Below are 25,388 nucleotides of genomic sequence, written 5' to 3'. Positions count from 1 at the left end.
GCCCTTCCTGTCAAGCACCGCTCCGCTGGGCCCTTCCTGTCAAGCACCGCTCCGCTGGGCACCGCCGTCTCAAGCACCGCTCCGCTGGGCCCTTCCTGTCAAGCACCTCTCCGCTGGGCACCGCCGTCTCAAGCACCGCTCCACTGGGCACCGCCGTCTCAAGCACCGCTCCGCTGGGCCCTTCCTGTCAAGCACCGCTCCGCTGGGCACCGCCGTCTCAAGCACCGCTGTCTCAAGCACCGCTCCGCTGGGCCCTTCCTGTCAAGCACTGTTTATGGTTCACTGTGCCCACCATGCCTCCTCCTTGACCAGTGGAGACTGTCATCCACCTGATGGACTGTGGCTTTGCACTCCCCAGGTTGGCACAGTGGGCAGCCCACCCACTGTAGAGACTTGAGAGACTGTGGCTTTGCACTCCCCAGGATGTCACAGTGGGCAGCCCACCCACTGTAGAGACTTGAGAGACTGTGGCTTTGCACTCCCCAGGATGGCACAGTGGGCAACCCACCCACTGTAGAGACTTGAGAGACTGTGGCTTTGCACTCCCCAGGATGGCACAGTGGGCAACCCACCCACTGTAGAGACTTGAGAGACTGTGGCTTTGCACTCCCCAGGATACATCAATGGGCATGGTGGCCCCTTCGTGGATCTGGCGTCATGGACTCATGTGGCTGTGGTGCCCCCCCCTTTCATTCCCTCTGAGGTGCCTGTAGTTTTTTCATCAGATGCCCCTGCAGTGTTCTCTCCAAAGGACTCAGGTCTCCTGTGTGGGCTTTGCCCTTGTGTCGCTACACTGTGGCCCACGGACTGTTCTATTTAATTTTGATGTAGAGGACTAATTGCCTCGGTTCTCCATGGCAGTGTATATAGTATTATTTTGGTATGGATATTTTGCATAGTTGACCTATATTTATCAGAGCCTATTTTTTATATAAATTTTTCTTCACAATTTAATTATGTCTTTGCATTTTTCAGGGGGGTTTGGGTGGTGTCACTGTGCATTGTTGCTCTGCATTGGTATGTACATTGTTTGGGGGGGTGGGGGTCGCATATGTGTGTGGCCGTAACCTTTCCTCCTCCCCCCTCCCGTGTGTCGTAGGTGCAGTACTCACCGTTGTCGTCTGCGCCGGCGTTCGTACTCGTGGTAGATGAGAAGGTAGACGAGAGCAGGTAGGATGTTTAATTCGGGTTCCATGCTGTCCTCCGTACTCGTGGAGTGTGTTTTGGTGAGCGTTTTCCCGTTCGTAATCTGTTTCCGCCGTGTTTTTATCGGCGGGGCTCCCGCCCCGGAAAAGGTGGCGGATTGGTTAGTTATGATAGTGTGGGCGGTACATTGTCTGCCGCCTGCCTGTTGGCGGTGACCGCCGCGCTGTTTGTCTGTACCGCCGTGGCGGTCGGAGTGTTAATGTGGCGGGCTGTGTTGGCGGTTCCCGCCAGGGTCAGAATTCCATTTTTTCGACCGCCGGCCTGTTGGCAGGTTGGCCGCCGCTTTATCACCGACCGCCAGGGTTAGAATCACCCCCTATGTAATTTCACTGTCTTAGCCTGACACCGAGTTTGGGAATATCATTTGGTCAATATGTTCAAGCTTTCCTGCATTACGGACCACCAGGACTAGGACTGGACTGATAAGGATAAGATAACAGGCAGTTCAAAGAGAAGTACAGATATCTTACGGATAACATCCCTGCTGGCAGTAAAAGGTACATGACAACGTGCACAACAACTCCAGTATACCTATCTTGGGTAGGAGAGGTGCCTTCAAGCACGTTCAAAGGGTCTGGCCTGTATATGATCTGTGACCTTCTTGCTTGGCAGAGAGCAATCCTGAAATGACCCCTAATAACACTGCTCTGTGTCAAGCAGAAAAGGCAAACTGTTTATGCTTCAGTCAACATTATAGAAGCTTGAGGCTTTGCACTCGTCAGTTTCGGAAGTGATTTTGTGCCTCCGAATGTGATTGCTATATACTCTTTGTGGTAACCTGGCTCCAGTGTTGTGCCTCTTCCTTCCAGTGGAGCGAGTAACCGTATTATGCTGTTAGCAATCCTGACCCTTGTGCCTTGTTCAGCCCATTTCCCCCTACTGTGAAAGGTGTAGTGTTGTATTGGTTGTATTCATGTTTCTCATGGCTCAGAACTTTCATCTGTAGCCATGGTTTTAGGGCTTGGAATCTTGGGGTTGCTAGGAGCGGGAGGCAAGGAGCTCGAGGGTGGAGAGAGACGTTGAGAGGACTGGAGGTTGGGATGTTTATGTGTCTTGATTGTATCTTCTGTTTCCGTAATTAAACTTGAAAGAAACTACTTCCTTTTGTGGACTTCATGCTACATTACACTGGCGACAAGCTGGGTCGACCTTCGCAGTGGAAGACGACATCCCAACTCCTTCCTTATTCAAAGGTAAACAACCAACAGCCTTTGATTTCGGTTTCAAGAAGCTGCTGTTTCTTTATTTTTATTTTTATTTTATTTTTCTCCTTCAGACACTGTGCCAAGTTCATGCTGAGGCGCACCTCGCTTTTCCCGAGAGACTGCACACTAATTACTGATTAGCTGTGCTTTTGGTCATCCTCGGGCGCACTTCTCTTTTTAATTGAGAGAAGTTGCGCAGTGCTGTAATCCGCGCTGAAGCGCTTCCCTTGTTTGAGGAAGTATGCACACCTCTCTTTTATGCACTTTTCCCGAGAGACACTCGGGCGCACTCCTTTAAAAAAAAAAAAAAGTTACTCAGCGCTGAAGCGTTTCCCTGGTTTGAGGAAGTCTGACCTGAGCCGCGGACTGGTGCTGCGGTTGCAACAGGTGCGGCCGCAGGTGACGAGGCGGCTGAGACAGTTACGACGCCAGCAGGCGCCTCAAGTCCAGGAACGGTGGCTACGGGGGCGGATACAGCTCCAGGGACTCATACAGCAGTAGCAGCACATGGAGCAGTGGTGGCTACAGAGTGAGGCTTTACAGGGACAGCCTCTACTCGCCTTTACTGCACACAGGCGACTTCGCTGGATTGCCACTCAAAGCAGGAATTCATGCTGAGGCACACGCCTCGTTTGAACTGTTTTGACATTTTCTTTGCTCTGCACAACATCGTCTCTACTAGACGCAGGCTGCATTTGTAACTCCCTCACAAATTAAAACAACAGCGTCCATGCTCTTTTGTCAGTAAAGGATCACAAGGCAAACATTGCTGTTGCTGCAATTTCTTTCTTCTAGAGAGACCTCATTCTCCCATCTCTTGTTGCTCATTCAATTGCTGCCTTGAATTAAGTTGATGCTATATATGTACATTGTATGCTGAAGTGCTCAAAAGGAATACTAGACAAACATTGCTGTTTCTGCATTTTCTTTCTTCCAGGGAGACCTCGTACTGCCATCTCTCGTTGCTCATTTAATTGCTGCCTTGTATCAAGTTGATGCCACATATGTGTATTATATACTGAAGGTTGTAACTAATTGTAATGCAGAACGTTGCATCTCCACCTTTCTTTCTTTCCACTCCTGGAGAACCTCCCATCAAATGGGGAAAATGGAAAAAGGTTTTCGAAAGATATGCCAGTGTTTGTGGTACATCCTTAAGTAATGAAAGAAGAATGGCATTGTTGCTTCACTGTTTGGGAACAGAGGGTCAAGAAATTTTTCATCATCTTCCCGATCTTCCGGATAGTGAAGTTATCAATCTCAATGAATATGAGATATGCATTAGAAAGTTAGACCCTCATTATCTCCCCACGGTTAGTACTATCTTAGAAAGGTACTACTTTGGCAAGAGGCAACAAATGGAGGGTGAAACTGTTGAAAATTATGTTACAGAATTGAGACGTTTAGCGTCTTCATGTAAGTTTGGATCAACTTTGGAGGAAAGGATTCGTGACCAATTCATGTTGGGTTGTAATATTGAAAAAGTATGCGACGAATTATGGTTATTAGATGATCCTCAAATTGATCAAGTGGTATCACTTGCTAAGTGAATTGAGCACTCCCTTAAATGTGTCCAAGTTGTCAAAAGTAGTGATTCAAAAGATAGCAATGTGGTTGGTAGTGCAAAATCTAAACTTAACAAGTTTTCTGGCAGAGAAACAACTGGTACTAGTAGAAAGAAATGTTATAGATGCGGCAGAGAAGGTCACTTAGCAAACAGCAAACTTTGTCCAGCTATTAACAGTTCTTGTCTATTTTGCAAGAAGAAAGGACATTTTTCAGATGTTTGCAATCTAAAAAAATCTAAGCAGACACTGAGTGTCATTGATGATCACTCTAATGAGGTCAATGATGACTCAGACTTTGCGTGTGGCCAAATAGTTCTACAGGTTTCAGAGAAGAGTTTGGGTGGGCCTCTAGGTTATATCACTGTAGAAGGAAGAAAAGCTAAGGTGTCATTTGACTCAGGGCCAAAGATTACTACAGTCTCTAACACATTTTATCAGAATGAGTTAAAAGGTAAAGTCACATTGTTGCAGCCAGATATCACCCCGTGTGCTTATGGTGGTGAGCCAATAAATCTTCATGGATATTTTGTTGGATTAATTGAATATGAACGACGTTACGCTTCAGGGAAGATCTATGTATCTAAAAAGGGGGATAGTATTATAAGCTGGTGGCACCAGAAAGACCTGGGAGTGATGCTTGACCCTAACACTTCTCCCCCTATTATGTTAAGACAACTACAGAAGTCTGCAGAGGGAAGCATTATGTCTGCTTCTGTTCTTTCAGAGGAATTACGCAAAGAGTTTGATAAGGTCTTCAGTAGTAAAATCGGGTGCATGAAACGGTACTCCCATAAAATCAATCTACTTCCAGGTGCTGTGCCTTACTGCAGTAAGGTTAGGAACGTTCCTTTTGCAGTGAGGGATGAATTACGTTCTGAACTTGAGAAGTTGAAAGATCAAGGTGTCATTGAGGAAAGGGAGAGGACTGATTGGTTGTCCCCTATTGTTATTGCTCAAAAATCTAATGGCAGCATTAGGCTTTGTGTGGACCTACGCAGGCTTAACAAGAATGTGGTTGTAGACAAATACCCACTTCCTAATATATCTGAATTGTTGGCTACGGTGTCAGGGGCCAAGGTTTTCTCCAGGATCGATCTAACCTCAGCCTCTCACCAGATAAAACTAGACGAATCTTGCAGGAACCTGACAGCATTTATTACTCCTTTTGGAACGTACAGATTTATCAGTCTTCCTTTCGGTCTGATCTCTGCTGCATCTGTTTTTCAGAGGGCTATGGAACGGGTATTAAGAGGAATTAGTGGTGTCTGCGTTTACCAAGATGACATTTTGGTGTATGGTAAAAACAATTGTGAGCACAATGAGACTCTCAGGAAAGTCTTAAGTAGAATTTCTGAGCATGATTTAACCATTAAGGCTGAAAAGTGTAAGTTTGCGGTTGATACAATTGACTACCTAGGTCATACCATTACTGGAGGTGGATTGATACCTAAGAAAGATCTTGTTGACACCATTCGTGGTTTGGCCTCACCCGCATCCAAAGAGGAACTTATGAGGTTTCTAGGAATGGCAGAGTACTACAATAAGTTTGTTAAAGATTTTGCTAGTTCTTGCTACAATATGAGACTCTTTCTAAAAAAGGGCAAAGAATTTGTGTGGAATGACAATTGTGAGAAGGAATTTGTCGCACTAAAGAATAGTCTGTCCAATGCTCCCAAGCTAAAGAACTTTGATCCCACCTTACAATCTATTCTAACAACCAATGCTAGTGGTAAAGGATTAGGTGCAGTATTACAACAAGGTGTGTGTTGTCCTGAGAACACTATTGTGTTTATTTCTAGGAGCTTGAAGGTAGCAGAAACTAAGTATTCAGTGATAGAGAGAGAAGCTCTGGCGGTATTTTGGGCGATTAAAAAATTAGAGAAGTTTCTGTGGGGTAGGTCCTTTGTAGTGAAAACTGATCATAAACCATTATGTGAAATCTTTAATTCCAAAGGTATGGAAGCAGTGTTGAGCAGGATCACTAGGTGGATAATAGCTTTGCAGGAGTATGACTTCATAGTGAAGTATGTTCCAGGTTCAGACAACTATTCTGCTGATGTGTTATCCAGATTAGTGCCACCTGCTTCATCTAATCCTGATGAGCCTAGTTTGGATGGGGAGTTGGAAGAGTTTGAAAGAGTGTGTGAAGTAGATTACGAAACTATTTCTGAAGAAAGGTGGCGTGATGAGACCAAATCGGACATGGTTTTACAGGAGGTGATGAAGTTAATACAGACAGGTTGGAGAAGTAAAACCCAAGGTAGTGAAAGATGTGGAGCATTCTGGTGTGTGAGGGATCAATTGGAGGTAGATCATGATTTACTTCTTAGAGGTACGAGGTTGATGCCTCCGTCCAGTGTGAGGAATCAGTTAATTGATCGTGCACATAGTAGTCATTTGGGCATGTCCAAAACCAAGGAAAGGCTGCGGTCATCTTATTGGTGGCCCGGCATGGATATTCAAGTTGAGAGGGTGGTTCGGGATTGTGTGCACTGTGCGATAAGCGAAAAAGCCATGAAATCCAGGGTACAGCCTATGTTGATAAGAAGTAAGCCTAAAGGACCATGGGAGGATATAGCTTTGGACATTGTGGGTCCTATACATGGTGGAGGTTCATCTGATTATATCATTGTCGTGGTCAACATGTATTCGAGATGGCCTGAAATCTGCTTCACCACAGGCATTGAAACAGAGAAAGTAATTGCTTTTCTCAAAGACTTGATAACTTGGGAGGGCATTCCTGGCACACTTCTTACCGATAATGGTGTTCAATTGGTTTAAAAAGAAATGGAGAGTTTTCTTACAGGGTGTGGTATCAAACACAAGTTGTGTGCTTTATATCACCCTGAATGTAATGGTTTAGTCGAAAGGTTTAACAGTGTCATTAAAGAAACAATCACCATGGCTAAAGACAGTCAGCTGAATTGGAAACAAGAAGTGATGAAAAAGATAGCTGTGTATAGACACACTCCTCATTCCACCACGGGTCAAACGCCTTTTGTTCTATTTCGTGGAAGAAGAGGCAATACGGTTCTTGAGCCGAATTGGGTCAATTAATTTTTTAGTGGAAAAAGGGAGAACGTTACGGATGTTAATTGGAGAGGTAAGGAATAAGAGAAATCCTTAATAAACAAACAACATTTTGACAGAAAGAACTCTGTGAAAAAGACTGTCGTCAAAATAGGTGATTGGGTCATGATCAATAGACCTCTTCTTAAAGGGTATGGGAAGAAGTTATCATCTCCTATGAAAGTCCAGAAACTCTTCACCAATGTGGTGAAGACTGAAGATGGTTGAATATGGAATTTAAATAGAGTTGTTTTGTGGCAACACCGTGGACTTGGAAAATTTCAAAACACGATAAAGAAAAAGCTTGCATTCTCTGGAGGATGAAGTTTCAACAAAATCTAAAAGGATTGTTAAGGAGTGAGAGACTGTGGCTTTGCACTCCCCAGGATAAAGCAGTGGGTAATCCACCCACTTGAGAGACTTGAGAGACTGTGGCTTTGCACTACCCAGGATAAAGCAGTGGGCAAACCACCCACTGGAAAGACTTGAGAGACTGTGGCTTTGCACTCCCCAGGATACAGCAGTGGGCAGACCACCCACTGGAAAGACTTTAGAGACTGTGGCTTTGCACTCCCCAGGATACAGCAGTGGGCAGACCACCCACTGGAAAGACTTGAGAGACTGTGGCTTTGCAGTCCCCAGGATAGAGCAATGGGCATGGAGCCCCCTCGTGCAGCAGTGGCCTCGTGCGTTCATCTGGCTGAGGTGCCCCCCCCTTCCTCCTGAGGTGCCTGTTTATTTTCGATCTGATACCCCTGCAGGGTTCCCTCCGTTTCGATTCAGGAATCTTGTGTGGGCTTCGCCCTTGCATTTTGGGACCACTGGTCCACGGACAATGATTGGTACACTATCTGGACTTGTGTAGTTGGTGTACATATTTGTATATACTGAATTTCGAACTTTCACTATCATATTTTTCATGATTACAATCGTTACAATCATTTAATTTTGTCCTTGCGTTCTTCCAGGGGGTGGGGAGGTGTATATGTAATGCTGCTGCATGTATTTGTGTGTATGGTGTTGTGGGTGGGGGTGGAGGTATTGCGTGTTGCGTGTGTGTGTAACTCTCTTTTCCCTCCCCCCTCCCCTGTGTTGTAGGTGCAGTACTCACCGTGGTCGTCGACGGTGTCTGTCCTGCTTCTGATAGAGCAGGAGGAAGACCAGCATGGACAGGACCTGTAGTTCGGGCTCCATGGCGTCCTGGTTCCTCGTTGGGTGTCGAGAGGTGAGTGGTTTCCCTTCTGTGTACTGTTTCCGCCGTGCTTTTGATAGCGTTGGTTCCGCCCCGGAAAAGGTGGTGGATAGGCCTGTTGTTATACAGTGGGCGGTACTTTGTCCTCCGCCTGTCTGTTGGCGGGTACCGCCGCGGTGTTTGTTTCTACCGCCGTGGCGGTCGGAGTGTTAAATTGGCTGTCTATGTTGGCAGTTTCCGCCATGGTCGTGATTCAATTTTTTTTCCGCTGACCTGTTGGCGGTATTACCGCTGCTTTACCACCGTCCACCAGGGTTGTAATGAGGGCCATAGTGTTCTACTGCCCACTGGAGCAAGAGGCCTGCTGTTAGTGAATGCAACACGTTGAAATAAAATGAGAAAATGAAAATGAAAAGATAACTTAATTAGAAGGTAACTTTTCATTTTAATTTTCTCTGATTTAAAAGCATTGAGAAACGTCATTTTGTTTTCACCTCCAATACTAAGTGCACAAGGACTTTTATTTAAGGGTTAAATACCTCAGTGCTTCATTTCTTTACCTCTGTGCCCTGCCAAAAAATTTGACTCCAGCACTGCTCCTTATCAGGCTTGCTATCTGCAACCTGAAGATAATAATGTAAAATAAACACAGCTTTCCCTGAATATTAAAAGGGAAAATGTGACCCTGTGATTATTTAAAAAGGAACTCCAGGCTGTGAGCTACTCTGAAGGAGTCTGGGAACCACTGGTAGCTCGCGATCCACGAGTTTGAGACACCTGGTTTTACTGTAAGTGTTTTGTTTTAACATTGTACTTGTACTGATAGATGGCAATCTCTATTCACCAAACTGCTGTCTGTCTGCAGCTATCATTGATGCATGTGGTCACAAGAAATGTCAGTGAACCACTGACTAAAGGTGTGGGGTAGTAGGAACAGGGGGTAAGACTGGGTTAGTCTTTTAACCAGTGTCTGGTTATTTAAGGTTGCTGGATAAGGGGTGCTGTGTTGACCTACAGGAATGACGGGGGATTTTCCTTTACGGACTAGGTGGTCTCACACACATAGTAGTGTCATGCTTCATCATATGACCACCTAGCCCCACCTAAGTAAGATGATACTACTCAGGCGGACTCGACCTCTGGTTAAAAGAACCAGAGGGAGTGCTGAAATTAAATTGACTGGATAATTACAGTGATCCAGAGGGGGTGAATAATAAAATTACCTAACATGTCACCGGTGGCTCTTATTAATTTTAATAGTGGTGCATGTTGGTAAGACTAAAACTAAGGGGAAAGGCTCGTTAGAGGATAATGTCTCTTGGAGTCTAAAAGGGGTTGTACATGACCAACATGTTTCTGCCCTCACTAAGTGCTGGTAGGTCAGGGGCATTCGTCAGGGTCGGAGCACGTGTAATCAATACGGTGCTCAAAGTAAACGTGTGTGTCCTACCTGAACAGGTAGTTCACGGTGGGGTAGGCCTATAGTGAATAATAAATAGATCACAATTAATTCAAAGTGACAGAAGGGTGGCAAACCACAGCACACAACACAGCAATCAGTGAAAAATTGAAAAGAATGCACTCACATATGCATGCACTTGTGACTTACCCCGGAGCTGGGGGCGTGTTGCCTCTGGTCTGGCTAGAACCGGGGGGGGGGGTTTTCCCTTGTAGTCACACTCTGAGGAGATTAGGTGTTTAGCAAGGGGGGACAGGAGAAAGAGGGGAGCTAAGTACGCTAAGTGCAGAAAGAAAGAAACAGCGCAGGGTGCGCTGCAGACAGGGGGAGGCTGGTGAAGCAAGGAAGTGGCAGGAGAAGGGAAGGTAAAGAAAAAAGGTCTATGTAGCGTGAGAGAGAGACGGAGCCAGTGAAACGAAAGAAAAAAGGAAAAAAGGAAAAAAAGGGGGAGGATAGAGGGACAGGAAAGAAGAGAAAGGAAGGGTGCCCAGGAAGTACAGATAGAGAAGGCTACCAGGTGAAAGGCCGGTAGCAGTTAAAAGAAAGAAAGAATACGTGGGCCAAAATTAGCCCACACTTACCACGCCAAAGGGAATACCATGGGGATTACCTACGTGCCGGAGCCAGGCCGCTCTGGTACTGACTGACCGCTAGGCCAGGTCTTTATGAGGAGGTCCAGCCAATTAGTGCGGAGCTGCAGAGGTAGGGGGCGGTGCCCGGTAATTATGCTCAGGTGTACTGGATGTCGAAGCAACAAAGCACAGTTCCCATTGTGTCGTAAAAGACACGCCCCCTCGGGGGCCGTGCGGGGCGCGGTGCCTCATGGGCCCTGATAGGTCCACACGGAACGCACCGCCCCGCGGGGGCACCCGGTTACGGGGCCCCGTGGGGAAGGTCGCGTCCGGCGACGGTGAGCAGAGACAAGACGCCCCGCCCGCGGCGCGGATGACGCGCACGGGCGGGCATCCTGCAGTGACGCGCCGCGCTAAACGCGGCGCGCCCAGTGGTGACGCGCCGCGAAGCGCGGCGCGTCAGATGTACCGTGGGACTCTGGGGGAGTGAGTCCCACGGTGAGAGACCCGGTAGTCGAAAAGAGGGCAACCAGGGATAGATAGTGAATGCGGAAAAAGAAGGAAGGCGGGGGGGCGGGCGTAGTGGTGAAGGGAAGGTGGCAAGAACGAAGGAAACGAGAAAGTGGGGGGGAGGGGGGTGAAGGGGGGGAAAAAAAAGAGAAAAAGATAAGGAAAATGGATGAGGGGGAGAAAAGAAAAACAAGGAGAGGGAGGTGGAAAGGGAAGCATGGGAAGTGGTTCCCTTCACCACTACGCCCGCCCCCCCCGCCTCCCTTCTTTTTCCGCATTCACTATCTATCCCTGGTTGCCCTCTTTTCGACTACCGGGTCTCTCACCGTGGGACTCACTCCCCCAGAGTCCCACTGTACATCTGACGCGCCGCGCTTCGCGACGCGTCACCACTGGGCGCGCCGCGTTTAGCGCGGCGCGTCACTGCAGGATGCCCGCCCGTGCGCGTCATCCGCGCCGCGGGCGGGGCGTCTTGTCTCTGCTCACCGTCGCCGGACGCGACCTTCCCCACGGGGCCCCGTAACCGGGTGCCCCCGCGGGGCGGTGCGTTCCGTGTGGACCTATCAGGGCCCATGAGGCACCGCGCCCCGCACGGCCCCCGAGGGGGCGTGTCTTTTACGACACAATGGGAACTGTGCTTTGTTGCTTCGACATCCAGTACACCTGAGCATAATTACCGGGCACCGCCCCCTACCTCTGCAGCTCCGCACTAATTGGCTGGACCTCCTCATAAAGACCTGGCCTAGCGGTCAGTCAGTACCAGAGCGGCCTGGCTCCGGCACGTAGGTAATCCCCATGGTATTCCCTTTGGCGTGGTAAGTGTGGGCTAATTTTGGCCCACGTATTCTTTCTTTCTTTTAACTGCTACCGGCCTTTCACCTGGTAGCCTTCTCTATCTGTACTTCCTGGGCACCCTTCCTTTCTCTTCTTTCCTGTCCCTCTATCCTCCCCCTTTTTTTCCTTTTTTCCTTTTTTCTTTCGTTTCACTGGCTCCGTCTCTCTCTCACGCTACATAGACCTTTTTTCTTTACCTTCCCTTCTCCTGCCACTTCCTTGCTTCACCAGCCTCCCCCTGTCTGCAGCGCACCCTGCGCTGTTTCTTTCTTTCTGCACTTAGCGTACTTAGCTCCCCTCTTTCTCCTGTCCCCCCTTGCTAAACACCTAATCTCCTCAGAGTGTGACTACAAGGGAAAACCCCCCCCCCCGGTTCTAGCCAGACCAGAGGCAACACGCCCCCAGCTCCGGGGTAAGTCACAAGTGCATGCATATGTGAGTGCATTCTTTTCAATTTTTCACTGATTGCTGTGTTGTGTGCTGTGGTTTGCCACCCTTCTGTCACTTTGAATTAATTGTGATCTATTTATTATTCACTATAGGCCTACCCCACCGTGAACTACCTGTTCAGGTAGGACACACACGTTTACTTTGAGCACCGTATTGATTACACGTGCTCCGACCCTGACGAATGCCCCTGACCTACCAGCACTTAGTGAGGGCAGAAACATGTTGGTCATGTACAACCCCTTTTAGACTCCAAGAGACATTATCCTCTAACGAGCCTTTCCCCTTAGTTTTAGTCTTACCAACATGCACCACTATTAAAATTAATAAGAGCCACCGGTGACATGTTAGGTAATTTTATTATTCACCCCCTCTGGATCACTGTAATTATCCAGTCAATTTAATTTCAGCACTCCCTCTGGTTCTTTTAACCAGAGGTCGAGTCCGCCTGAGTAGTATCATCTTACTTAGGTGGGGCTAGGTGGTCATATGATGAAGCATGACACTACTATGTGTGTGAGACCACCTAGTCCGTAAAGGAAAATCCCCTGTCATTCCTGTAGGTCAACACAGCACCCCTTATCCAGCAACCTTAAATAACCAGACACTGGTTAAAAGACTAACCCAGTCTTACCCCCTGTTCCTACTACCCCACACCTTTTGTGATTATATAGTTTCTTTTGGGAAGCGGTGTGGGTTAGCCTTGCTTCCCTTGCTCTCTTTCTGTGTATTTGTAGTGAACCACTGACCACAAAATGGTGGACGGCTGAATTTATAGACTTTTTCAGCGGTATTCCATAATTTAAAGAAAAATTTGTTTTGTGCTGTATGTTTTAACGTGATTTAGATTCTAACAAAATGTGCATTTAATTTGTTCAGTGTTTTATGATGTTTATTCACCTTCGACACATACATCAACATCCACTTTTATTTGGGAGAAACAGAATACATATGGTTAACACAAAGGAAGGGCCGTTGAAAAAATGGGATATATGAAATGTATATATGTAGGAATTAGGTGATTTGCTGCAATATATTTTAAAAATGTTTACATATGAAATATGTTACGAATATTATTACTCGGTGCCTTATTTACCTTTTTTGTAATTGTCTTTCTTTTAAAGACATTTTTCATATTAAAATCTTTATTTTAAAAAAAATCAATATGTGCACTGCAACGGTATACATGGTAATGGAATGCGTGGGAATGGTATGTCTGGTAATGGTACATTCAATGTATTCCTATATATATGTATGGTAGTGATATGCGTGGCACAGGCGGGTTCTCTGTTCAGACTCAGTTGTTAAGGCATGCATGGTAAAGGCATTCACTGTTCCGTCATACATCCACTACAGAGTATTTCCTTACATAGTGCTGTGAATGGAGGTATGAGTGAAAAGAAGCGAAGAATGTAGATTTTCCTAGTCCCATGACGGAAAGTCTTAATTTTATTAAAGACACGGAGGCGAGTATTATGCGTTTCTTTTCTTACTTTAATTAAACAGCAGCACTCAAGAAACATACTACAATTCCCAGAAGGTACAAGAACAAGAGCCAATGGGAATAAAAACAAAGTCAGAACAATATACACCAATCACAATGCATACAAGGGTATTATGACATCACTTGACTGCGAACAGCGTTCTTTTCTTGCGAGAGAAGTCAGTTAGAGTTAAATAAGGGAAAAATAGAAAATAAAATAAGGATTTCCATGAGAAAAGATAACAAATCAGAACAAAAGTTAAAAATCCCAGAAAGCCAAGATCCTGGCAAATAACTTCAGTGGGAAAGACAGCTTTGAACGGTGCCATAGAAGTTTGAAGAGTGGAAATCCATGATAAAGACGATGTCTTAAGTGGAAGGTTGAATGTTGACCGATGGCGCTAAAAGGGAGGGAAAAAAACAAAGTTAAGAAAGTGGAGTGATAATAATCGCCTCCGTGTCTTTAATAAAATTAAGACTTTCCGTCATGGGACTAGGAAAATCTACATTTTATGTCAAGACCAGAGGCTCCTATTATGCGAGTTTAAAGCATATGAATTATATTCAATGAAACATTATCAACAGGTTTGCAATAAAAAAAATATAAATACATTGTCATTAGACCAGTCTGCAGATTTAAGAATATCCTCTAAACGGGAGCCTGCCCAGAAAGCTTTGGAAGCCATAGCTCCTCTAGAAGAGTGAGCTCCGATCATAGAAGTGTCTATACCCGCCAAGGTCATTATCCATTTGACCCACCGAGCCAGAGTAGCGGCTGAAACCGGATTGTGAGGTTTCTTAAAAGAAATTAGGAGTTGGGAACGAGAAGGTGTTCTTAAATCTGCAATATTTAGCTCATACACTTTTAAACATTGTCCAACACATAGTTTTGGGTGATGAGGAAAATATGGATAAAAAACTGAGGATAAATTAGTTTTGGTTCAACGTGTGAATTGACGGTTAGAAATATCCAGTGCTTTGACATCGGAAAGACGTTTAATAGAAACAAGGCACAATAACATTGTCAACTTTGCAGATAACATTTTTAGAGAAAGCATGATATTATCAGGCCATGACAATAGGAATTTTAAGACAATGTTAACATCCCATAGCTGACTATACTTAGGCATTGGAGGATTAGAAAATTTTACTCTCTTTAGTAAACGGCAAATTAGAGGATGTTCTCCAACTGGTTTCCCATTAACGAAAGAAGGATTGGAAGAAAAAGCTGATCTGTATAAATTGATGGTACGAAAAGCCTTACCTTTGCTGGCTTCAGCAGCTAAAAAATTAGCGATAAAAATGACATCCGCTGAAAAGGAATCAATGTGTTTTCCCAGACACCAGCTGTGCCAAAAGACCAGGCTGATTTGTAAGCATTCTTTGTGCCTGGGGCCCAAGATTGTGAGATGTATTGTGAAGCTTCTGTCGAAAAGAAAGGGAGAGATTGGGAGTGCCCGAGATTTTCCATGCAGAGAGGGTAAGTAAGTTGTGGATGAGGACGACAAAGAGGGTCTAGCAACAGATTCGGGAAGGAAGGAATCAGGACAGGGAAGTCTATTGAGAGTTCCAATAGAGTTGGGAACCAGATTTGGGATTGACAAAAGGGAGTTATGAGTACTAAAGAAGCTTGTTGTCGTCTGAGTTGGGCGAGGACTCTGCTGATCATGAGGAAAGGGGAAAAAGCGTAATTGAGGGAGAGTGACCAGTCCTGTAAGAAGGCATCGGATGCTAAGGCCAATGGATCTGGAAGCCAACTGAAGAATTGGGGAAGCTGAGTATTGAGACGTGAAGCAAAAAGGTTGATAACTAGAGGGCCCCATTTGTTCTGTATGTCTTGAACAATTCAAGCGTGAAGTTTCTAATCGCTTGAGTCGCGAAGGTGGCGAGAATGACAATCTGCAACTGAATTGAGAGTTCCTGGCATAAACCGAAACATGGTTTGAAAGACAAAATTCACAAAAGCCCTTGGCTAATTCCGCCAAGGGTTTGGATTTTGTGCCCCTGAGATGATTTATATAACGAACTGCGGAAATGTTGTCCATTCTGAGCAGGATGGCACAACAAACCTTGTTTTTTTGCAAGGCTTCTGATTGCAAAGGAGCCGGCAAGCATCTCTAAACAGTTGATATGCAGTTTGGACTTTTCTAAAGACCATGTGCCTCCAGTCGAGATTGGTCCACATCGGGCCCCCCAGCTGGAACGGCTTGCATCTGATTCTAATACTAGATCTGGGGCTGATGCAAAGATAGTCCTTCCGTTCCAAGCGTCTAAATGGTCTATCCACCATTGAAGTTCTGTGCGTGAGTCGACGTCTAGAGGGATGTTGTCTGAATATGAAAGGTCTTTCCTTAAATGATGAATTTTTAATCTCTGAAGAGCTCGGTAATGAAGCGGACTTGGGAATATCGCTTGAATAGAGGAGGAAAGGAGACCCAATATTCGCGCCAAAGTTCTGAGAGAAATTAGGGAACTGCGTAGGATCTGCAAAATTTCTGACTTTATGGACTTGATTTTTGCAGAAGGAAGAAGAAGAGTGGCTGAAATTGAGTTTATTTGGAAACCTAAGAATTCTATAATTTGAGATGGGATGAGAATGGATTTGTCCCTGTTGATGATGAACCCTAGATTTGACAGAAGGGAACATGTGAGGGATAGATGAGACAAGAGACACTGTGGAGACTGGCTCATTATTAGAATGTCGTTGAGATAAATGATGAGTCTTACCCCTTGAGCCCTGAGAAAGGCTACTACCGGTTTCATGAACTTGGTGAAACACCATGGAGCCGATGATAGACCGAAGGGTAGAGAGGTCAAATGAAAATACTGGTTTGACCACTGAAATTGGAGAAACTTTCTGAAATAGGGGTGGATTGGGACAACTAAATATGCATCTTGAAGATCCAAACGAACCATCCAATATTGTTGGAGGAGCGTATCTCTGAGATGGAGGATGGTTTCCATTTTGAAATGATGATAGACCACAAAGTGATTGAAACCCTTAAGATTTATTACAGGGCGCATCTTTTTGTTTTTCTTCTGAACCAAGAAAATGGAGGTGGTAAAACCTGACGGATCAGGATGGGTAAGAGCGATGGCCTGTTTTTGCAAGAGGGATTGTACTTCTGAAGAAATAAGGAGTAGCATGTCTGTGGAAAAACGTGGAAGAGGGGGTCGCTGAGTTTGAACAGGAATTGAATAGAGATCTATGGAGTAACCTTGGACAGTGTTCAGAATCCAAGGGTCCGCAGTGATTTCTGACCATTTTGACATGAAAAAAATGAGACGCCCTCCTATAAGTATGGAAGGAAAAGGAAGACTTACATGGTTGAGAAGAGGATCTTGAATTTCTGAATCCTCGGGAGCGGAAACCTCTGCCTCTCTGAGGAATGAATTGTGGCCTATACTCCTGCTAGGACGCGTTGTGGTGTCCTCTGGAACCTTGGTTGTGACATGAACGGCTGGCAAAGCGGTTCCTTCCTCTGCCAGCCCTTGCAAAAACACGTTGTGAAAACATATTTTTCAGCGATTGCTGTGCCTTGTCCAACGATGTGAAAGTTGGCACATATATGCTTAGGTCTTTAATAAAGGATTCTCCAAAAAGTAAACCATCGGTTTGTGTGTTAGGCTGTACCGTTGCCAAATTGACCAACTTAGGATCAAGTTTCAAAAGTAAACCCTTTCATCTCTCATGAGTGAGCGCAGAATTAGCATTCCCCAGAAGACAAAAGGTGCGCTGAACCCATAGGGTAAGTTCTTCTGGGTCGATGAAGGAACCATCAATTCTGGCCGCCTCGGCAAGGGCAAAAATGCGAGTGAGAGGACCAAGAACGTCAAGCAATTTGTCTTGACAAGAAGACCACGCCTTATCCACTCCTTTGTGTGGATCCTTTCCCAGTTTCGTAAAAAATGTCAAAAAAGGTTGGTCGATAGAGGGGGTAATAGAGATTTTATGGGAGAGAGAAGGGCGAGGACATTCAGACTTTGGTTTAGCCCTGGTTTGTTTGTCTAAGGGACAGTTAATTTTGGCGGAAACATATTGAGCTACATGGTCAGCAGGGACCCACTCAGTAGAGTTGGGATGAGGGATGTGGGAAGGGTCAAACATTGGGAAACCTTCAGGGTCTAGAAGGGAAATACATTTTGAAACATCCAGGGAGGATAATCTGGGTTTCTTTAGAGGAGGGGGAGAAAAAGAACTATTGTCTTCATTGTCAGAAATATTGGAATCGGAGTCCAAATCAGGTATGTCGTCATCCGTATCAGGGATGGACGAAGCAATCAAGGGGGGAATAATATTTTTTGATTTAGTTTTATGTTTTAAAAATGGTTTCCCATTGTCCAAATTTTTATACTCCTTGGTGGGAGCCTTGTGAGGAACCTCGTCCTCTGTCACGTGTGAGGAAACCTCACTTTTCTTTTGCGCCATTTTTTTTACTTTTGGGGATTTTTACTCGGAGAAAGGCGCTGACTGCATTCCCCCGCAGCCTGGGCCGACATAGACCTGGAAATCATGTCGGCAAACGATGATTCCAGCTTTCTAGAAATTTTTTGAATTGAAGAGGTTACCGCTTGCTGGACAGAGGATTTGATAAAGGCAGTGAGCTCCTGCCTGATATCCTCAGCGGCATCATGTTGCAAAGGAGCACTATCTGTCTCCATTAATAAAAGGAAAAGGTAAAAGACCTGGTTAGCAAGGGGTTAAAAAATGTCAGAGCCGAGAACAGCCAAAGCCCCGCCTATGGGCGTCGCCTGAGAGAGCAGGAAGCTGTGGACGGCAGTCGTCAGTCGGGACGAAAGGAAAATAAAAATTGGAGTAGAATAATACTCCGTAATGTAGAGGGAAGCGAGCGCGCCAAGAGTGGCAGGAGTGGCCAAAGGAAACCCAACCAAGCGTTTCCTCAGACACGGCGATAAGGTAACTGCCGTGTGAGGAAACGTTGGGCGGTTAAAATGAAGCGTGCGAGGCTCAGCGCGCGGTGTGAACATGCGGCAACTTGCCGGCTAGGAAAAAAGAGGTGTCAGGAATGCGTTATAGAAATAGACATAAAATTATGAAAACAGTAGACTGCATAAACAATAAATACAGAATATATAATAATATGATTGAATACATAAAATTGAGGGTACTTAACTTGACTGCGAGCAGCAAGAAAAGAGGGCTGTTCGCAGTCAAGTGATGTCATAATACCCTTGTATGCATTGTGATTGGTGTATATTGTTCTGACTACGTTTTTATTCCCATTGGCTCTTGTTCTCGTGCCTTCTGGGATTTGTAGTACGTTTCTTGACTGCTGCTGTTTTATTAAAGTAAGAAAAGAAACGCATAATAGGAGCCTCCGGTATTGACATAAAATTAGTAATTTTCAAAGTTTTTAACAAGCTCATATCTACTAAAGATATTTGCAGTCGAATTTACTTCTGTAGTGAAAGATCTTCATTGGCCGCAAGCTTTCATCTCAAGGATTGATTATTTCTGAGGAGGCTTCTTCCGCTGATGTCACTGATAAGAAAGTTGACATGATAGTGAAACATTCATATTTTGCATGTGACTTTGTAATGAGGGCATGCATGTATGCAAATTATACAATCCAGCCGCTCTTAAAAAACTTTCACTTATTAGCAGAATAAATCCAGCTGGCTAAGGAGTTCACATCCTCCTAGTCTATTATGGAGAAGCAAGTATGGTTCATATAGGATATCTTATTCAAGTCTACTTGCATAGCCCTAGGTTGTAGCAGCAACAGTGTTATCTATTGCAGTGAGAAGACATTTAAGGGTGCGGCCCTGGAAGGTGGATGCATCCCAGAAAGCAATGTTGATGTGTCTGTGTTCTTGGGGTCAAAATTGTTTGACCCAAATTTGTTGGTAAAGGTCGAAAAAAGTTTTCAACATCCCCTTCATTCTGGTGTCCGTGTTCACCTATAGAAGAGCATTTGGAGATTCAATGGTTGTGCAACATTTTGAGAGATCATGGGATCATTATCAATATAAAGAAAACCCATCTAACTCCAGTACATATTCTTCATTTAATTATGTAAGTGCTTTGCATAGATCAAGGCCACATTTTTCTTTCAACTCAGAGGAATAGAAATTGGGGTCACGCCTAACATCTCTTGCATTGGAGGCTGGCTGAGGGCTCAAAGGTAGATGGTTTCAACTCTAACAATTCTTCCTGGTAAATTTTCAGCCATTAGATCAGGATCTGATAACTTACTGGAGTCTGTGTCTCATATTGCGAGGCCAGGATTCCTATGATAATCAGATTAAGCAGTCATTGCAGTGGTGGTAGTCCCAGCCAATATGAACAGTAGTCATCCATTATATCTTCCTTTCCGATGGTGCCGACCATTGCAGCATTAGTCTAGAATGGAGAGCAACCTGTGATGCCAGATAACTACAGGAGGTTTGGAATCTCGAAAAGCAGGAGAACCCACCCAGTTGGAAGAAGATATAGGCTGTTTGTGTGGCATTGCTTCATTTCTCTCTGTTTCTGAAACATCAGCAAGCTTAAATTTGGCCGACAGCCAAATACTCAGGTCCCACATCAATCGTCAGGGGGAACAATTTCTATAACTCTGTCTTCCTTGGCTCAAGAGCTCTGTCTATGGTGGAGGAAAATTTGCAAGGTCTCACTGTAGTACAATTTCAGAGGAAGTAGAAATTAGGTTTTCCATCTTCTTTATCCATTGATATTTCAATGGAATGTGGAAAGGTTCAGGAGTCCCTGGTTAGGCCATTTCGCATTTCCAAAGAACTTGCTTCTTTCCAGGTTCTGCAAGCAAATTCCATCCCAAAGGCATGAGGGGTGGATGATCTTTCCCTGGTATGGCCACAAGGCTTGTGCTTTCCCTCCAATCCACCTAAAATTCCAGAGAGCCAAGCAAGAGTTTTGTTAGTAGTAACACGCTGGCCAAGGTATTCTCTTACTCTTCATCATTCCCCAGGATCGCATTGATTTTCTTCTTCAAAAGACAATCCTCCTGCGATTGTATCAGGCGGTCTGGATCTTAAAAGGTTAGCTTTACAGGCAGAGGTTTGTTTGTCAGAGGTGGCCTCTTACATTAAACAATTGAGTCATCCCTCAACTCTCAGGACCTCTTTACGAGTCTGGAGGTCCTGGGACCGCCAGACTTGTGGTGGCGGCCGGACCGCTGCCAAAGCAGCGGTCTGGCCTCCACATTATGACCATGGCGGAGCCGCCATGGTCCGACCGCCAGCACTGCCAGGTTGCCGCCGGTCGACTGCCTGGTGGTGCCGGCGGTCTTAATCGCCAGGGCAGTGCTGCCCTGGGGATTACGAGTCCCCTGTCCCCCAGCTTTTGCGTGGTGGTTCCACTGCCATCCAAAGGCTGGCAGAGATGGGGTGCTGGAGGCCCCCAAAGACAGTCCCGTTGTGCTTTTCACTGCCTGAGTTACAGGCAGCGAAAAGTGCGATGTGTGCTATCACACCTGACGAACCGCAACATTGCCACCGGCTCGATTACGAGCCGCGTCAATGTTGTGGCCTGTTTCTCGCTGGGCCAGTGGCCGGAAACAGCTGGCCCAGCAGGAAACTCATAATAGGGCCAGCGGGCGGAAAACCGGAGTGGCGGTTTCCCGTCCTAAAGAGTTTGGCAGGCGGACTCTGCTGCCCCCCAAACTCCTAATGAGGCCCTTAAGGTGTATGTCAAGCACTGACATTATTTTGATACTTGGTGCATTTGCAAAAAAATGCCTTCTTACTGCGACCCACCCAAGGCATTATACCTCCTAAGAAAGCACTTTCTTTTGGGTCTAACGCAGTGGCGAACATAGGCCCCCACAGCCCCTGTAGTGCAGTGTGGCCCCCCAAGCTCCAGGGGCCCTCTCAGCACAGTACCCTGTCCTGAGAGCCTCTGATTGAGTCTGGAGGGGTTGTCTCTCCATGTAGCTTGCAGGGGGTGGGGACCCTTACGGTTTGTTACGCCACTGGTCTAGCGGTTTCTCTTCTTTGAAGCCAATGGGCAGAAATCCATTTAGAAAATATACAAATTAATTGCAACATAGATATTATTATTTCAAAGCTACACAGTATTCATAAATAATGATAGTTGTCAAAAATATTATACAGATGAAAAAGCTAAAATGTGTATCAATCATTTACTACTTTCAAAAAAATCAACAGTGCTTGTTTGACAAACAATTCTCTTATTCTCTAGCCTCTTTATTCTGGCCTCACCTTGTGTAACACTTTTTCTTTAGACTTCAAGTCAATCTAAAGCACTGCTGACTGATGGTCTGGGAGAGGGATGTTGGTGCTCTGCAACTGGACTGAGTCAGCATGCAAATTCAATATCAAATAACATTTCAGATTTTAATGTAAAGCACATTAGACTTCACAGTCAGGATTGACAAGTATAAAAATGTAAACCATGAAGGTTTATTAAAAGTTTCAAGCCAATACAGAAAGCACAGCAGTGACAAAGAGTCAGTCAGTTTTTAATTTGTCATATAAAGCATCAAGCTCAGAATAATATGCGAGTCGTGAAATAGAAAAATAAAGTATAATGCTGCTCAGTAAAATGGGTCATAGATCAGAGATCAGTCCGACATAGTGTCGCCTGCTATAGATCATGGGAAAGTGGACCAAACACCCTGTGGGGGGAACCCAATTTATACTGTAAAATACAATAGAACTGATACATTCTGGTGTGCACGTGCAAAGGCCGAAAGATCCTAGCATATCATATTACAGAAAGAATGATACAGTTTGAAATAACAGCTGTCAGCACTTCCAACAGACCTTTACAATAAAGGTTCCATCAATGATGCTCCTGTGCCACGTTATTGTTAGTACAAAGTCTGCTAGAAATCAAGGGTAAATCTTCGTGAGAAATTACATTGCGGCCCCAATAGATAAGGCCTTGAGAAATATTCAGTTTGCTACCACGCCATGAGAATGAAGCTTGAGAACAAAACATTACATACATGCCAACATTTTAGTGCAGGCAAGTGGGAGATTCTTGAAAAATTGTCAGGAGAATGTATTTTCCCCATTGACTTACATTGACGCAGAGGCAATCTGCCTGAATCGGGTCTATTGATTCGTAAGGAGACAGACAATCAGCATTTAATTTTCTGGCAGTTTAATAACATAGAGCAAACAAAAACAGAGTTCTAAACTCTGTTGTTTTTGTATGCGTTATGTAAAACTGCCAAAAATAAAACAAAGAGGCCTGTCACACGCTCTAATCTCCCCCTCCAAGAATTAGGAACAAAGCATTAACCTTTGGTGTCAGAGGTAATTCTTGGAGCGGGAGAGGGGAGCATGCGTGACAGGCAAACTTTTTACCTTTGCCTTTTTTCTAGCATGTAGGAATAAAATGGCGACCAACAACAACATCCATTTTGAAATCCAGGCTTACATTACTGTTATGTGATCTTATGGATTGGTAAAGTATGGGGGGGCGTGGTCAAGATGGCGGCCATGGCGGACACTTAAAATTGTGCTCCGCTCTTGGCGCCCACAATTATCCTGATTGGCGCTCCCGCGGCACCAGCCATGCACCGGAAAACAGTGGCGGAGGTGGTCTAGTGGTGCTGGGAGTGAGTGGGGCCGTGTGTGATGCTCGAGGCGGTGTCCGAGCCCGCCGGACCGTGTGAGACCTTCCCCGGGAGCTGAGGCCTGGAAATTGAAAGGTGCAAACCCGGGTGTGGCGTGCTGGTGAGCCACGACGCTCTGTCAGCAGGCCGCGCTGAGTGGCATTACAGGAGGAGAGGCCCTGCGAAGTGGGGCTGCGTCTGGCAGAGCGGTGGGTGGACCACTGGACGCTGCCTTGCGCGCACAATGAGGAAAAGAGGCCGTGCACGATGGGAAGAGCGCCGGATGCAACCTTACCCAGCAGCTGAGGCCTGGAAGTTGGACGGCGCGAACTTGGGCGTGGTGTACCAGTGAGCCACGCCGCTTTATCAGCGGACCGCACAGAGCGGCGATACAGGAGGATCGGCCCGGCCCGGTGGAGTGAGGCTAAGACTGGCTGGGCGCGCGAGGAAAGGAGGCCGCGTGTGATACACAGTCACAGTCTGGTTGAGAGGGTTGGAGTAACGGGACCACCCTGGGCGCTCTGAACCCTGTGATTTCAGACCATCAGAAGCAAATACAGAGATTGGACATGGAAGTGAAAGCCTTACAGAAACGTGCAGAAGATGCTGAAAGTAGGTCCCGACGGAACAATGTTCGGTTTCTATGATTTCCGTAGAGAGTAGAGGGGCACACCACAGAGCTGTTTCTAGAACAATGGCTTATTAAAGAAGTGTTGATTGCTGTGGCACCGAAGTTCTTCTCTGTGGAAAGGGCACACAGAATCCCGGGCAAACAACCGGCTCCGGGATTACCACCCCGCCCGCTAATATCGCGTTTCCTCAATTTCAGAGATCGAGATGCGATACTACAGCACTTCCGCAACAAAGGACCGATACATCACGGACTTCATGGCAGTGGTGCAATGCCAGCGCTACTCCTATGTCAAAATCAAACAATGCCTTTGTGAACATAATCTCAAATATGCCCTGATGCCCTGATGTTCCCTGCCAGGCTCCGGGTGATGTCTGAGGATCGCACTCACGTCTTTGCCACACCAGCCGATGCCTGGACATGGATGCATGCCAAAGGTATAGCCCAACCGTCGGAGGAAGAAGGGGGAAATGGAGAATGGCTATCCTCACCGGTCCACAGGAAACCCAGGAGGAGATCTAAAGCGCAACCCACGAAGACACAGGCAGCTGCAGAGAGAGCGAAGGTGTTGAGGGACACAACACTGCACACCCATAATTCCTTCGCCGTGCTGCGCTCTGCTGCCCGGGAGCCAACGGATTTGGACTCTGGTGGATCTGACTCGACCATTACAGACGTGCTGAAGGGGCCAGAGATTACAGCCAGGACTGCAGATGAGTTATGATGCTTGAAAAGTAACTCCCCCAGTTGGCGGAGTTTGGCAATGGGATCTGGAAAGCCCTTGTGGTGTCAGAATAATGAATATAGGATCAAATGGATAAAGAGACTCGAGGACACGAAAACACTGACATCCTTTTTGGATGGAGTCTCCAATAATGATGGTTCTGCCCACAGGTACTAGCGAAGGCCTCCTTGTTGGCCCACAGGAAGGAGAGGATCCTTATTACGATGTGGCTGGGGCTACCGGAGGTGCCGTCACGAATATCTTCTAATCTGCAGGTGGGCCCTAGAGACAGGCCTTCAGTGATAGCCATCACGTTCCCCCAGATGGTATCCAAATGGACACAGTACTTTTGCACTCAATGTATGTTTTATTTTATATTATTGTTGGTGGTGCCCAAAGAAGTACATGTGCACCACTGTGGTTGTTTGGGATGTTGGGTGCTGATGGGGGGGTGGGGGTTTTGTTCAATATGTTTAAACAGGTCAAGATGCAGGTCTACACAATTACTTTATAAACACCTTATCCAGGGTTAATGATACATACCCCCGCTAAGGATCGAACACGAGGAGAAGCGAACACACACAAACGGCTTACCAGATTGTAGGCCCACATATTATGCAGGAATATAGAATCATAACATGGAATGTGCATGGAATGGCTGCGCTGGGTAAGAGACATTGCATATAAACGTATCTCAAGCGCCAGGGAGTACACTTTGCCATCTTGCAGTAAACACACTTGCTGAGTAGTGATCTGCAGGCTATACGGAAATGCTGGCAAGGACAGGTTTATGGCACATCTTTCTCAGCACATGCGAGAGGAGTATTTATGTGGATAGCGCCTGGAGTGCCATACGTAGTGCATACAAATAAGGTAGATGAGGGGGGCAGATACATGGTGTTGGAACGGCAGCTTGATGGTAGAC

This window comes from Pleurodeles waltl, chromosome 6 (assembly GCF_031143425.1).
Source record: "Pleurodeles waltl isolate 20211129_DDA chromosome 6, aPleWal1.hap1.20221129, whole genome shotgun sequence".
NCBI classification, from domain to species: domain Eukaryota; kingdom Metazoa; phylum Chordata; class Amphibia; order Caudata; family Salamandridae; genus Pleurodeles; species Pleurodeles waltl.
This window is presented reverse-complemented; position numbering follows the sequence as displayed.